We start from the raw sequence: 15,920 nt of genomic DNA, 5'->3' as shown, positions 1-15,920 counted from the left end.
CTCTCTCTCTCTCTCTCTCTCTCTCTCTCTCTCCTCTCTCTCTCTGGAACGGGCTGTACAAAAGCCAAACAAAGACCGCTCTTTTCACCGTTTACGTTGGATGCCCCAGGAGGAATGGTCAGTATTCAGGAATATCACGGGAACGACCATTCGATTCAAAAAAAGTCCAGTAAACGCGGGCTTTTCAAATGCATACCTGAAGATTTACGAGCACTTCTCCGTCTTCGATACTGTGATACAGATGTCTTCTACGGCAGAATCTTTGCTTTCCGTGTGCAAACCTTAAGAGCTATGAAGACTTGCTCATCTCCGCTACTGTGAAACACTTCTCTTCTGCTGAACAAGTGATCATAGCTCTTAAGGTATGCATTTTAGAGGCCATTTTTGATAGACATGTTTTTGTTGGATTGATCCATACTATCTCCTCGTGTAGTACGGGAAACAAAGAGTTTGGGGTAGAAGCGATTTATTTCTTAGTATCTAAGATGAAGAGGTAGACTTAGTATGAAGAGGTGTACGTAGCTCTTAAGACAGGCGTTTTACAGACCTTGTTTTGTTTGGAATGATCGTTCCTGTCATATACTTGAATATTGACTATTCCTCCTAGGACACTACATAGACACCACTCACTGAAGACTGTCACTAACTGTAACACAGTAATCTGGCCGAAACAGGTGAGAAAATTCGTGTAGAATATATTAACACACAAGATTATAGCAACTCTATTCCCGAAGACATAAAACACCACGTTTATTGGAAATACTTTGTATCTGCGATATTTTAATTGCTTAAAGTCGTGACATAGTGATGAAATGTTATCGGGCTAGCATCCAGGTGATGACGTCGCCTTGAAACTGATGACGCGGCATCTCCACGCGCTTCACTGTGGTCATTCATCGGGTGAAGCTGTGTGGGTGTGTCCCACCAGGCCTGGTAACAACACTAACAGTGTAAGTGGGCTGTTTAGGTTTTTATGTTAATAGCGTCATGTAGTGCTCTGTATGAAAATCACTGACTGTGCTGTGTGCAGCCTGTGGTTGGTTTGCGTTATTGGAATTTGCTATTATAGTGTTGGGCAGTTCGATGTGAACAGCGCGTAGCATTGCGCAGTTGGAGGTGAGCCGCCAGCAGTGGTGGATGTGGGGAGAGAGATGGCGGAGTTTTGAGAGCGGATGATCTGTACGTGTGTCCATCAGAGACGGTAAATTTGTAGGACTGGATATCATGAACTGATATATATATATATATATTATGACTTTTGAATACTAATAAGGTAAATACATTGTTTGTTCTCTATCAAAATCTTTCATTTGCTAACTATGCCTATCAGTAGTTAGTGCCTTCAGTAGTTAGAAACCTTTATTTAGCTGGCAGTATTGGCGATCGCTGTATTGCGGCAGTTCGAGTAATGAAGATTTTTGTGAGGTAAGCGATTCATGAAAGGTATAGGTTATTGTTAGTCAATGCCATTCTTTTGTAGGGATTTTTGAAAGTCAGATTGCGTTGCGCTAAAAATATTGTGTGTCAGTTTAAGCACAGTCATTTATAATTTTTCTAAGGGGACGTTTCAACAGGAATAGAATTGATGGGTGCCATTTTACTTCTCACAGACAACTCCAACTGCAACTCTGACAAGTTTTCAGCTCATATGAGGCACCTGAATAGGAAGACGGCAATAGGACATTGTCATTAAAAGTAGCACAACCAGTACTCTAAAGCGGCGTTTTTAGCTTGGCTGATAGGGAAGATTCCAAAAGCATGATCCGCAGTGAAAGCCCGTGATCCGGCATAACATGGAGCGCCGGCACGTCGGCCTGAAGGAAGCAGCAGAGAAGGCTGTGAGACGTCGTCAGCCAGTAGGACGCTGACTGGGACGACACTAAGACGGGGGCGGCGTCTACACGAAGGGAACATCAGCACCGCTCCAGCTAGCCTCGGGCGCACCAGGAGAGCCGCAGTAAAAGGCGCCCTGGCTTGTGGTCTGTATTAATTGCTTGCACGGAAATTCTGTACATTGAGGGACATTGATTATTTGCATGTCGCCATTTGCTTGCAACCAGTCTTCGTAAAGACGCCAAGTTAAGTATTGTCAATTATTTATATGTATCTGACGATGCTGGTGCCGATTCCGCATTTAACATCTGACGATGCCACTATGGCTGCAGTATATTAGGACTCTGTTTTCATGAAACTGATCTGATGATCGTCATTAAAGACCGAAACCGGTAATCTCTTAACAAAAAAATTGGTGACCATTAAATTAAAGGAAACTTATTGCAATATAAGATTTGCTTGATTTGTTGACTAGCTATCCGAGAAAACAGCTTCCTAGACACCCTATATTAGACAAGTGGGCAGGATCCCATAGCCTGCATTCTCATGAACAGCTCCTAGACCTGGTACAGAATACAGCCACCTGTATCGTGGGTCGAGACAGCAGTACCGTGGTGTTTACCACAGTTGGATTGACCTACTCATGAACGTCGGTCATTCCAGACTCTCACAAGTGGTTCCCATGCAGACACCCCCACTAAATTAAAAACCCAGTTCCAGCAACAACAGGAGCTACACTCCTTACGTATCCTCGTCTGTTCGCGACGCCTCAGTGGCTGCTTCATCACAACTTCTTCCTCCTGCCATGATGCTACCTGCTTCAGATGAGCTGTCTCTGTAAAACTCGCACGTTGTCCGCCATTGTCGTCAAGCAGATGTACAGACGGCTCTTTACTGTAATCCGTGGTGGCCGATAGTGTAGTGACTGCCGCCGTGGAGAGCTCTGTTTGATGCAAATTAAATTTCAGTTTACCAAAGTGGCTGCACATCTCCTAGTGACAGAACTTATAAGTGTCCTCGTAATTGTTCAAGGCACAGTACGTTTGATTCTTCTTGTGTGACGGGTCCCAGTGCAGAATAATTGGGTCCACTAATGATAACTCACATGCGAAGTCCAAACAACGTAAGTTACACATACGGGACTGAGTCCACTGATGATTACTGAAATGCGAAGTCCAAACGAACTACACTACTCGACATTAAAGTTGCTACACCACGAAGTTAACGTGCTACACCCGCTAAATTTAACCGACAGGAAGAAGATGCTGTGATATGCAAATAATTAGCTTTTCAGAGCATTCACACAAGGTTGGCGCCGGTGGCGACACCTACAACGTGCTGACATGAGGAAAGTTGCCAACCGATTTCTTATACACAAACAGCAGTTGACCGGCGTTGCCTGGTGAAACGTCGTTGTGATGTCTCGTGTAAGGAGGAGAAGTGCGTATCATCACGTTTCTGACTTTGATAAAGGTCGGATTGTAGCCTATCGCGATTGCGGTTTACCGTATCGCGACATTGCTGCTCGCGTTGGTCGAGATCCGATGACTGTTAGCAGAATATGGAATCGGTGGGTTCAGGAGGGTAATACGGAACGCCGTGCTGGATCCCAACGGCCTCGTATACTAGCAGTCCAGATGCCAGGCATCGTATCAGCATGGCTGTAACGTACGATGCAGCCACGTCTCGATTCCTGAGTCAACAGATGGGAACGTTTGCAAGACAACAACCATCTGCACGAACAGTTCGATGACGTTTGCAGCAGCATGGACTATCAGCTCGGAGACCGTGGCTGCGGTTACCCTGGGCGCTGCATCGCAGACAGGAGCGCCTGCGATGGTGTACTCAACGGCGAACCTGGGTGTACGAATGGTAAAACGTCATTTTTTCAGATGAATCCAGGTTCTGTTTACAGCGTCATGATGGTCGCATCCGTGTTAGGCGGCATCGCGGTGAACGCACGTTGGAAGCGTGTATTCGTCTTCGCCGTACTTGGGTATCACCCGGTGTGATGGAGTGTGGTTCCATTATTTACACGTCTCGCTCACCTCTTTTTCGCATTGACGGCACTTTGAACAGTGAACGTTACATTTCAGATGTGTTACGACTCGTGGCTCTACCCTTCATTCGATACCTGTGAAACCCAACATTTCAGCAGGATAATGCACGGTCGCATGTTGCAGGTCCTGTACGGGCCTTTCTGGATACAGAAAATGTTCGACTGCTGCCCTGGCCAGCATATTCTCCACATCTCTCACCAATTGAAAACGTCTGGTCAATGGTGGCAAGGCGAGTGGCTGGTCACAATACACCAGTCACTACTCTTGATGAACTTTGGTATCGTGTTGAAGCTGCATGGGCAGCTGTGCCTGTACACGCCATGCAAGTTCCGTTTGAATCAATGCCCAGGCATATCAAGGTCGTTATTACGGCCAGAGATGGTTATTCTGGGTACTGATTTCTCAAGATCTATGCACCCAAATTGCGTGAAAATGTAATCACATGTCAGTTCTAGCATAATGTATTTGTCGATTGAATACCTCCCGTTTATCATCTGCTTATCTTATTGGTGTAGCAATTTTAATGGCCAATGGTGTAACTTATACATACCAGATTCTAATTCCAATCTGGGAGCACCGGCTTGTAGGGTATCGTCCAGTCTGCCAGTGCTTGCATAACACAGTAGACCACTTCAAGGCCGTTTCGAGGTAGCCAGATGGGAACTCGGTGATAACTGTTTTGAGAGCTGCTGGTAGCGTCGCTTCACTTCGCACGAGTTCACGCTCCAGGTGACTGTCATGAAACGGAACAGCATCCTAAGAACAGGAGGACAGCCGTCACTGCTTCCGTACTCGTGACTAGGCGTGAGGAACTGCTGCCCCAACGCCGGCATCGCCTAACCGAGATGCCGCCTTCCACAAGCGTGACTATAAACAAATCTCTGGTACTCCATCGAGGACAGTGAGACAGCAACCGGCCATGAAGTTCTTGAATAATTAAGATTGAAACCAAGAGCTGTGTTGTAATTCCATTCAAAACATGCTACCAATTTCGAAGGGAAAGTGTGTCATCTTCAGGCCCCTGTATATGGAGACATACGTAGCACGTCAGTAAAGTATAATAAGAGCACCGACAAGAAAAATCACAGTTTGTGACAAAGACGGCGACCATTTAGGTCATAAAATTACATATACTTTTGGTACCCACCCAAAACAAAATTCGGCATCTAACTTACATTGCTTGAATGTTTTTATACAATAATTACATCCTCCGATGAAGTAATGTACCTGAGGGGGGTACCATGTAATCCACTACACCAGCGAAACATGCGAAGTCATGCATATCCGTAACCGGGACACCTGAACATACACAATACACAGGCTGTCAATTATTGAACCATATTTTTTTTTAAGAAAAACGTAATTTAGTTACAAACTGCGGCGTGCGCACACTTCATTCAACATGCAGACTTCAATACAGCTATTCGGATTTAGGTTATGACATGTTCGATATGTCTGCCATCCTTTGCGATGATGTGGCGCAGGCGAATTATCATGTTTTCCATGACACGCTGAAGTGTCGGTACATCGATGCTGTCGATGACCTCCTGAGTGGCTGTTTTCAGCTCAGCAGTGGTATTGTGCTTATTACAGTACACCTTGTCTTTAGTATAATCACACAAAAAGTACACTCCTGGAAATGGAAAGAAGAACACATTGACACCGGTGTGTCAGACCCACCATACTTGCTCCGGACACTGCGAGAGGGCTGTACAAGCAATGATCACACGCACGGCACAGCGGACACACCAGGAACCGCTGTGTTGGCCGTCGAATGGCGCTAGCTCCGCAGCATTTGTGCGCCGCCGCCGTCAGTGTCAGCCGGTTTGCCGTGGCATACGGAGCTCCATCGCAGTCTTTAACACTGGTAGCATGCCGCGACAGCGTGGACGTGAACCGTATGTGCAGTTGACGGACTTTGAGCGAGGGCGTATAGTGGGCATGCGGGAGGCCGGGTGGACGTACCGCCGAATTGCTCAACACGTGCGGCGTGAGGTCTCCACAGTACATCGATGTTGTCGCCAGTGGTCGGCGGTAGGTGCACGTGCCCGTCGACCTGGGACGGGACCGCAGCGACGCACGCATGCACGCCAAGACCGTAGGATCCTACGCAGTGCCGTAGGGGACCGCACCGCCACTTCCCAGCAAATTAGGGACACTGTTGCTCCTGGGGTATCGGCGAGGACCATTCACAACCGTCTCCATGAAGCTGGGCTACGGTCTCGCACACCGTTAGGCCGTCTTCCGCTCACGCCCCAACATCGTGCAGCCCGCCTCCAGTGGTGTCGCGACAGGCGTGAATGGAGGGACGAATGGAGACGCGTCGTCTTCAGCGATGAGAGTCGCTTCTGCCTTGGTGCCAATGATGGTCGTATGCGTGTTTGGCGCCGTGCAGGTGAGCGCCACAATCAGGACTGCATTCGACCGAGGCACACAGGGCCAACACCCGGCATCATGGTGTGGGGAGCGATCTCCTACACTGGCCGTGCACCACTGGTGATCGTCGAGGGGACACTGAATAGTGCACGGTACATCCAAACCGTCATCGAACCCATCGTTCTACCATTCCTAGACCGGCAAGGGAACTTGCTGTTCCAACAGGACAATGCACGTCCGCATGTATCCCGTGCCACCCAACGTGCTCTAGAAGGTGTAAGTCAACTACCCTGGCCAGCAAGATCTCCGGATCTGTCCCCCATTGAGCATGTTTGGGACTGGATGAAGCGTCGTCTCACGCGGTCTGCACGTCCAGCACCAACGCTGGTCCAACTGAGGCGCCAGGTGGAAATGGCATGGCAAGCCGTTCCACAGGACTACATCCAGCATCTCTACGATCGTCTCCATGGGAGAATAGCAGCCTGCATTGCTGCGAAAGGTGCCGACATTGTGCATGCTCTGTTGCCTGTGTCTATGTGCCTGTGGTTCTGTCAGTGTGATCATGTGATGTATCTGACCCCAGGAATGTGTCAATAAAGTTTCCCCTTCCTGGGACAATGAATTCACGGTGTTCTTATTTCAATTTCCAGGAGTGTAGTTACACGTGGTTTAGATCCGGAGAATATGGCGGCCAATCGAGGCCCATGCCAGTGGCCTCTGAGTACCACAGAGCCAGAATGCGGTGCACAGAATGCTCCTCCAGGACATCAAACACTCTCCTGCTTCGATAGGCTGGAGCTCCGTTTTGCATGAACCACATCTTGTCAAAATCAGGGTCACTCTGGCTAATGCTAATGAAATCATCTTCCAAAACCTTCACATAGCGTTCGGTAGTCACAGTGTCGTCAAGGAATATCGCACCCATTATTCCATGACTGGACACTGCACACCCACAGTCATCCGTTGAGGGTGAAGAGACTTCTCTATCGCGAAATGCGGATTCTCTGCCCCCCAAATGCGCCAATTTTGCTTATTGACGAACCCATACAAACGAAAATGGGCTTCGTCGCTAAACCATGCATTCATGTGCATACTGGTTCCCATCATGCCCCGCGGCCAACCGTGCAGTTTGAACGTCCTAGCTAATGCAAAACCGTTCAGAAGTTACGACGATTTTATTTCATATAGTTCAATAATTGTCGCCCTGTGCCATTAATACAACAGAACAACCTACTAACATAAAACCAAAGGGCTGGAGAGTAAACAAACACAACGAAAAAATAATGAACAAACGTTCGTTGGATAACGGCAAACCACCGAAATAACATCACACATACTATAATGACCTTCAATACATAATGTAAATCGCAATTTAAAACCTAGTACAGAAATACCGCTGAAGTCACAAAAAACTGTAAAGACATGCTCCACCGATGGTACTGTACAGCAGCGCAGTCATATACCCCAAGTCCACGAACACACTTGCGTAGCAAATGCGTAACTAGTGCAAGTAAAAGCCCATAAATATGCAACGAAATTATTCACCAACTTCCCAACTAATTGCAAGAAATTTACTGGACATAAAACAGTGTTGCCAACATTGGTAACATGCACCGTCAGTATGTACCAACAGGGTTAAAAGTAACGCCGATTTCGTACGGCAAATTATCTATTTGTATGTTGACTGATCTGTGGGAGGGGACCAAACAGCGAGGTCATCGGTCCCATCGGATTAGGGCAAGATGGGGAACGACGTCGGCCGTGCCCTTTCAAAGGAACCATCCCGGCATTTGCCTGAAGCGATTCAGGGAAATAACGGAAAACTTAAATCAGGTTGGCCGGACGCGTGGTTGAACCGGCGTCCTCCCGAATGCGACTCCAGTGAGCTGACCATTGCGCCCCCTCGCTCTGTTACTTGTATGTAACAACGGCTTATAAAGTAACCTTGGAGAAGTCAGTCACTAAAACCAAATACCACGTATGTATAACGTACTCATCCAGGACCATGATCGTGCGGTAGCGTTCTCGCTTCCCGCGCCCCGGTTCCCGGATTCGATTCCCGGCGGGGTCAGGGATTTTCTCTGCCTCGTGATGACTGGGTGTTGTGTGATGTCCTTAGGTCAGTCAGGTTTAAGTAGTTCTAAATTCTAGGGGACTGATGACCATAGATGTTAAGTCCCATAGTACTCAGAGCCATTTGAACCAGGACCATGAACTTAGAAACGTCCATATGGAAACCCAAGAGAATGAAAGCAAAACAATGAACTCTGAAGAGTCCATAAGAAAGAGAACTCAGACAGTAACTCACAGAAACGTGACACAAGCGAAGCACGTCCTTTCACGTCCTCTCTAACCCAGATAAACGTAGCACGATCCGTTCCACATTCAGTCACAGTGTATGTTAAGTAATTTCAAAGGCAATCCATAGCTCACCTATCAGAACTTTGCACACCTAAACTACGCTGTGATAGTGTGAAAAGGAAAAAACAACATTTAATTAGATGCTCAGTTTTGTTTTGTATGGGTTCCAAAAGTATATTTTTATGATGTACTTTTATGATGTTGTTTAACAACGGTTTAGTCGCAAACTGTATTTCTGTTGCCAGTACACTTATTATACATTACGATCATGCTGTGTGTGTTTTGAATAAACGACGTTTGGATTACGATACACCTGTTGGCTGCAATTCTTATTGTTCAAGTGACTGTAAAGATGTTTTCATGCTGGTGACATTTTCCCAGTACGGAACATGGCAGACACGACTTCATTGTTGGACAGAATAAGACCTACGCTACAGCAGATGGATCTTTCTTTTGGTCAGTGTTTCGAGTAGTTTGTTGCTGGCCTTGATATTTTCATATCTGATATTGTTCTTTTCTTGCCAACTGCTGAAGCTAACGTCTTCCAGGTCCTGTTTCTTGTATCTCGCTCCCTGTCAGCCCCCTATTGTATTTCCCCATCTACCGCTGCTCCAAGCGCCAAGACATCTATTCCTGGACGCCGCAGCACACGTAACAACTGACCTGTCCCCTCTTCTGGTAGAGATCTCGAAACATTCCTTTAGTCCAAGCCAAGGAGGTAAGATCAGCCTACACAACGGTCTCCAGCATAACTTTGACCCCTCAGACAGAGTTAAAACTCCTTACTGCCCCAATGTCAAGTCCTGTAGCAATACAACTATTTTCTATAAAGACTGCAAGATCGTGCCAGTGGAGTGGAGTACATTCGCTGCTTACAGTTCAGTACACAACACCCTCAATGTGGCTACTAGCCACACCCGCCGATAATGAGAACAACAAAACAGGACGTACTGTGGAGGACTATTAGACAGTTTAAAATCAGAGACGGTGAAACAGTCTATATTAGTGAAAGTGCAAATCCTCAATAGTCTTTTATTATGTTTTCACTATCTCACGACCGGTTTCGTATCCTGGAGGTACATCCTCATGTCCCACTACTCACAAGGCACAAGTAAGCACAACAACATGTCACTCCTTGGTAAGACCTTGGATGAGATGACAGATAGGCTTCCGATCCGAACGATACGTGATCAGTACTGCATTTTCAAAACACTGTCAAAAGACGAGCCCGGTCAGTCGTCTCATCCGTAGTTTTACCGTGCAGTGGCGTGCTTTTTGCGCACTTGCACCTTGGAAGTCGTGGCACATGAGGTATTAGTTTCGTGACTACATCGCTATTGACTACTTTGTTCCATGTCGCGATCTTCAACCCGTGATTGGGTGACGCCTGCTCGACTTCACGGTATTTAGTGAGTGGCTGGTACTGTAACTTGCAGTTTTATTTGACGCCTGCCAAAATATTTTCGTATGTTGACGGCTCCTTAGGGTTGTGTGTCTTTTAATTCTTTGCTTCCCCCGCGGATTTCGACGACGGCTTCACCCTGTCATACGTGGATTATCCTGTGCAGTCTGAGCTCGTCCTTTGAGAGTGCTTTGGAAATGTACTGATCATGCATGGTTCGGATCGGATGCCCATCTACCGACCCCATCCAGTTTTTTACCTAGGAGTGAAATGTTTTTAAGCGCACTTGCACCATGGATGTCGTGGTACTTGAAGTATTAGTTTTATATGACTTGAAGGTATACCTCCAGGGTACCGAACCGGTCTTCAAACATGAAAACACTATAAACAGCTATTGCGGATATGGACTTTCACTCAGTTTAATATAGACTATTTTAGCATCTTTGATGTTAAATTTTTTGATTGTCCTTCACATTACGTACAAATTTCTCAGCTGTGGTAGCCCAAGTTAAAGGGTTATTTAAAGTAACAAAACACGAATATGGATCAGAGTCTACAGCGAACATGTGACAACACACTCAAAGTTGCATGGAAACCTATTAGCACGAAGCCTAGTGTGTCTCTTTCATCCGACACCACCCCCATCTATCTAATGTGTCTGCACTTTGCTCTGAAGTCTTTCCTACCGATCGAACCCACGCTCGCAAATCTGCAAACCGTATGTGGTGGCGCAGCGGTTAACGCACTGAACTCACATTCTTGAAGACGACGGTTAAAATCGGCAGCCGGCCATTTACTGGGCGATTAAACACTCAAAACGCTGTAGAAATAACACCACTGGTCAGAATGACAAATTACAACGGAATACTATCAGAGAAGGAAAACGTATGGCAGAAAAAATAGTGTGAAATTGATCAATAGATAGCGCTGTATGTGTCAGAATACGAAAATGGAAACACCTGTAATGCGGACGACCCATTTTGATTTGAATACGCCGGGTACACGGCTTTTCCTCCTTTCGCGTCTGCGGTGTTCGCCATGACAGGATCGCGCTCTGCTTGTAAAGCTGTATTACATGATGATGATGATGATGATGATGATGATGATGTTTGGTTTGTGGGGCGGTCAACTGCTCGGTTACAGCGCCCGTACAAATTCCCAACCTATGCTCAGTCCAAACTCGCCACTTTCAGGAATGATGATGACAACACAAAAACCCAGTCATCTTGAGGCAGGTGAAAATCCTTGAACCCGCTGGGAATCGAACCCGGGACCCCGTGCTCGGGAAGCGAGAACGCGACCGCGAGACCACGAGTTGCGGACTGTGAAATACCTGAGAAGGCACATACATAGGACAAACAGGTAGAACATTTGATGTCAGATACAAAGAACACATGATAGCCTGGAAATATGGCACAAACCACTCCACATTTGCAGAACACCTAAGAGAAAATGACCACAAACCAACCAATAGAGAAAATGAAATGAAAGTAATTAGTATCAACAATAACCTAACCATGCAAGAAAATTACCACATACAGAAAACCAAAGCAGAGGGGGAAATCCTGTTGAATGACCAAGTACACATGCCAAGCAATTCATTATTTACACTAATAGATAAAATAATAGAATAACGTTCGCAAAATCTATTAATATAATAATACTGTCCAATATAATAATAATAGAACCCAACATCTTTACACTCACTCATCCATGAACCCGTCCCTCCACAGAATATTGCAACGAAAAGTCAAATCAGGTGTGACCAAAGTTTTCAACCACTCGCTAACAGCTAGTACACCCCCTACCCACCGCCCCCCCCCCCCCAAGAAAAAACTCGTTGGCTCTATCCCCCCCCTCTCTCTCTCTCTCTCTCTCTCTCTCTCTCTCTCGCACACACACACACACACACACAACACACAACACACAACACACACACAGTAGAAACATCATAAATAGAAGTTAGTATCGAAAATATAGTTCGTTAGGTTGACAATAAATAGGTAAACATCCCAAAGGAGATGAAACACGTAATGGAGTCGCAATATTTACGTTGTGACAAACAGTGTACGACGAAATAGTTGTATGAAGTGACGCAAGAACAATAGTCCACCACAAAAAAGAGTGAGAAACATAGTGTACAGTGCGTGGAAGGCGAGAACACAAAGATATGATTATATGGCAGTGATAAAAAAGTGGTAGTGCGAACTCCAGACCAGATCTGAGGAAACGCAGATCAACAAATCGTAAGTAATTACCTTTTTCACAAAAAAATCACGAAGTGAACTGTTTAATAATCTACAAAACTGTATCGTTTTAGATCCCACTGATGATGCCTTAGAACAGGAGAAGGCGAAACGCGTATGGGATAAATAAAGTAACTAACGGCAGGAAAAGGCAGTTTTATGTACAAAACAAGTATTTATATGCTTGCTGCGGAGGATGACCACACAAACAAACTTGTTAATATCCTCCCAGTTTTCAAGCTGCGTCAATTCAAATAAAATGCTGGAGCTTTCGATGGCTCTCACCACCATCGTCGTCAGGAGTAAAACCACTGAGTGCCGGGGCTGGCAAGGTTTTCCGCTTATATAGCCACGGCTGCGGCCTCGGGCGCCAATCAGAGGGGGCCAAAACGACGCATGCCCAGAAGGTGAGTAACAGCTCTGACCCCTCTCGTGATAAAGACAAGCCGCAGCGCGTACGTCACGAAGGTAGGCCTGAACTGGCTCGCTCGCTTAGCTCAGCAGACAAAACGCGTTTCTAGACGTCTTAATTCACAGCTGAGCGTGTACATACTAACGAGAATTGCGTGTTCTACTGGAATCTGCTATTATGGAGTCTTACTGATTAACAGTACTACAAAAAAATTAAGATCAGTACTTGATATGAATGGTATAACGGCTTGTTTATAGCATTTAGTGTCTTCTGCTTAATGATCCTCATTTCATACAAGAAGGGGTGCAACTGATAATCGCCGGCCGGGGTGGCCGTGTGGTTCTCGGCGCTTCAGCCTGGAACCGCGTGACCGCTACGGTCGCAGGTTCGAATCCTACTTCGGGCATGGATGTGCGTGGTGTCCTTTGGTTAGGTAGGTTTAAGTAGTTATAAGTTCTAGGGGACTGATGACCTTAGCAGTTAAGTCCCATAATGCTCAGAGCCATTTGAACCATTTTTTTGAACTGATAATCGTTCTGGCATGATTTTAATTTTATTATACCCCAGTACAGCCGCAACAAATTATAAGTAGGCCTAGGGACTTCCGATCATTGTAGGACTAATAACAGTAAGACTCCATAATAGTGGATTGCAGTAGAAGATGCAATTCTGGTTTGTATGTACCCACCTAGTTACGAGTTAGCAGGTGTCGAAGCGTAGTTTGTCTGCAGAGCTGAACGAGAGAGTTCGGGCCTACCTTCGTGACGTAGGCTCCTCGGTCTGTCTTTCTCGTAGGCCTCCCCGTATGACCGAGTGACGTCAGGGGGTGCGAGCGGCCAGCGACGAGTTCGACACTGCCGCTCCTGCTTCCCTACGAGGACTAGACGTCCGTCTTTCCTCTCTTTCGATATTCCTATCCAGACATGCCACCTCGAAAGACTGCGAGTTTGCAGTGAATATTACTTTCTGAAAAATTATGAAATTGTTATATACAGTACAATCTTCTTTGAGGAACATCTTGGATTACAGGAAGTATTAAAAACAAATTTTTATTGCACCTGGAAGCCGTTACATACGCGATCTGCTACTGGTGCGGGTTGCGGGATAGCAGTAGATCTAGTGTTCTGAAGTTTTAATTGCTTGCACACGTGTTCTGCTCAATGAAATAAGGATGCTGCCCATCTATATACGTCATCTGTGCCTGCCCATCTATATACTTCATCTCTGCTTGCCCATCTATATACTTCATCTCTGCTGGATCTTCTGAACCCTGCAGTCGTTAAGGTTAGCTGTTGAAGAACGCAACCAGTGGCAAATGTTTCGAAACAGTTTTTTTCAATACCATAACATGTTTCGGGCTATAATTTTCAATTACTACATTAATAAAAATAATGTAAAAGGATAATGGAATGTAGCCGAATTAAGTCGGGTGATGCTGAGGGAATTAGATTAGCAAATGAGACACTTAGAGTAGTAAAGGAGTTTTGCTATTTGGGTAGCAAAATAACTGATGATGGTCGAAGTACAGAGGATATAAAATGTATACTGGCAATGGCAAGGAAAGCGTTTCTGAAGAAGAAAAATTTGTTAACATCGAGTATAGATTTAAATGCCAGGAACACTTTTCTGAAAGTATTTGTATCGAGTGTAGCCATGTACGGTAGTGAAACGTGGACGATAAATAGTTTAGAGAAGAAGAGAATAGAAGCTTTCGAAATGTGGTGCTACAGGAGAATGCTGAAGATTAGATGGGTAGATCACATAACTAATGAGAAGGTATTGAATAGAATTGGGGAGAAGAGGAGTTTGTGGCACAACTTGACTGGAAGAAGGGATCGGTTGTTAGGACATGTACTGAGGCATCAAGGGATCACCTATTTAGTATTGGAGGGCAGCGTGGAGGGTAAAAGTCGTAGAGGGAGACCAAAAGATGAATACACTAAGCAGATTCAGAAAGATGTAGCCTGCAGTAGGTACTGGGAGAAGAAGAAGCTTGCACAGGATAGAGTAGCATGGAGGGCTGCATCAAACCAGTCTCACGATTGAAGACAACAACAACATTAATAAATTATATGTTATATGAATGTGTGGTGTCTTTTCTTTTGGACATGTATCCCACTCCTTAGCTGAGTGGTCAGCAGCTCTGACTGCCACGCAGCAGGCGCTGGTTCGATTGCCATCTGGGGCAATCTCTGCTCGGGGACTGGGTGTTGTTGTGTTGTCCTCATGATCATTTCGTCTTCGTCGACACGCAAGCCCCCCAGTGTGACGCCAACGGAAAAGACTGCCAACTTGGGAGCCGAAATTCCCCAGGGACTCCCAGCCGTCAGTGCCATATGAATCCATTTCATTTCAGACGTGCCCAAAAGAGCAGACACCATACATTCATGTAAATGATTCGCCTAAATGGGCAATGAATCCACAACCTTCAGTGGGGATGCACATTTACATTAGATCTCCGGCGAGAATCTAAAATTAGCGAGCATGGAAGAAATGGATGGGTACTGTGGACAGATGGCGCTAGGTGGGAATGTGAGTCAGCCGGGGAACGTGAAAACATAGTCTGCACATTTGCGATAAACGCTGTGTCCGGGTGGTTCAGAAGATAATACGACTGCCTGTTGTTGTTGTGGTCTTCAGTCCACAGACTGGTTTGATGCAGCTCTCCATGCTACTCTATCCTGTGCAAGCTTCTTCATCTCCCAGTACCTACTGCAACCTACATCCTTCTGAATCTGCTTGGTATACTCATCTCTTGGTCTCCCTCTACGATTTTTACCCTCCACGCTGCCCTCCAATACTAAATTGGTGATCCCTTGATGCCTCAGAACATGTCCAAGCAACCGATCCCTTCTTCTAGTCAAGTTGTGCCACAAACTTCTCCCCAATTCTATTCAATATCTCGTCATTAGTTATGTGATCTACCCATCTAATCTTCAGCATTCTTCTGTAGCATCACATTTCGAAAGTTTCTATTCTCTTCTTGTCCAAACTAGTTATCGTCCATGTTTCACTTCCATACATGACTACACTCCATATAAATACTTTCAGAAACGACTTCCTGACACTTAAATCTATACTCGATGTTAACAAATTCCTCTTCTTGAGAAACGCTTTCCTTGCCATTACCAGTCTACATTCTATATCCTCTCTACTTCGACCATCTTCAATTACTTTGCTCCCCAAATAGCAAAACTCCTTTACTACTTTAAGTGTCTCATTTCCTAATC

This window comes from Schistocerca cancellata, chromosome 10 (assembly GCF_023864275.1).
Source record: "Schistocerca cancellata isolate TAMUIC-IGC-003103 chromosome 10, iqSchCanc2.1, whole genome shotgun sequence".
NCBI lineage: Eukaryota > Metazoa > Arthropoda > Insecta > Orthoptera > Acrididae > Schistocerca > Schistocerca cancellata.
This window is presented reverse-complemented; position numbering follows the sequence as displayed.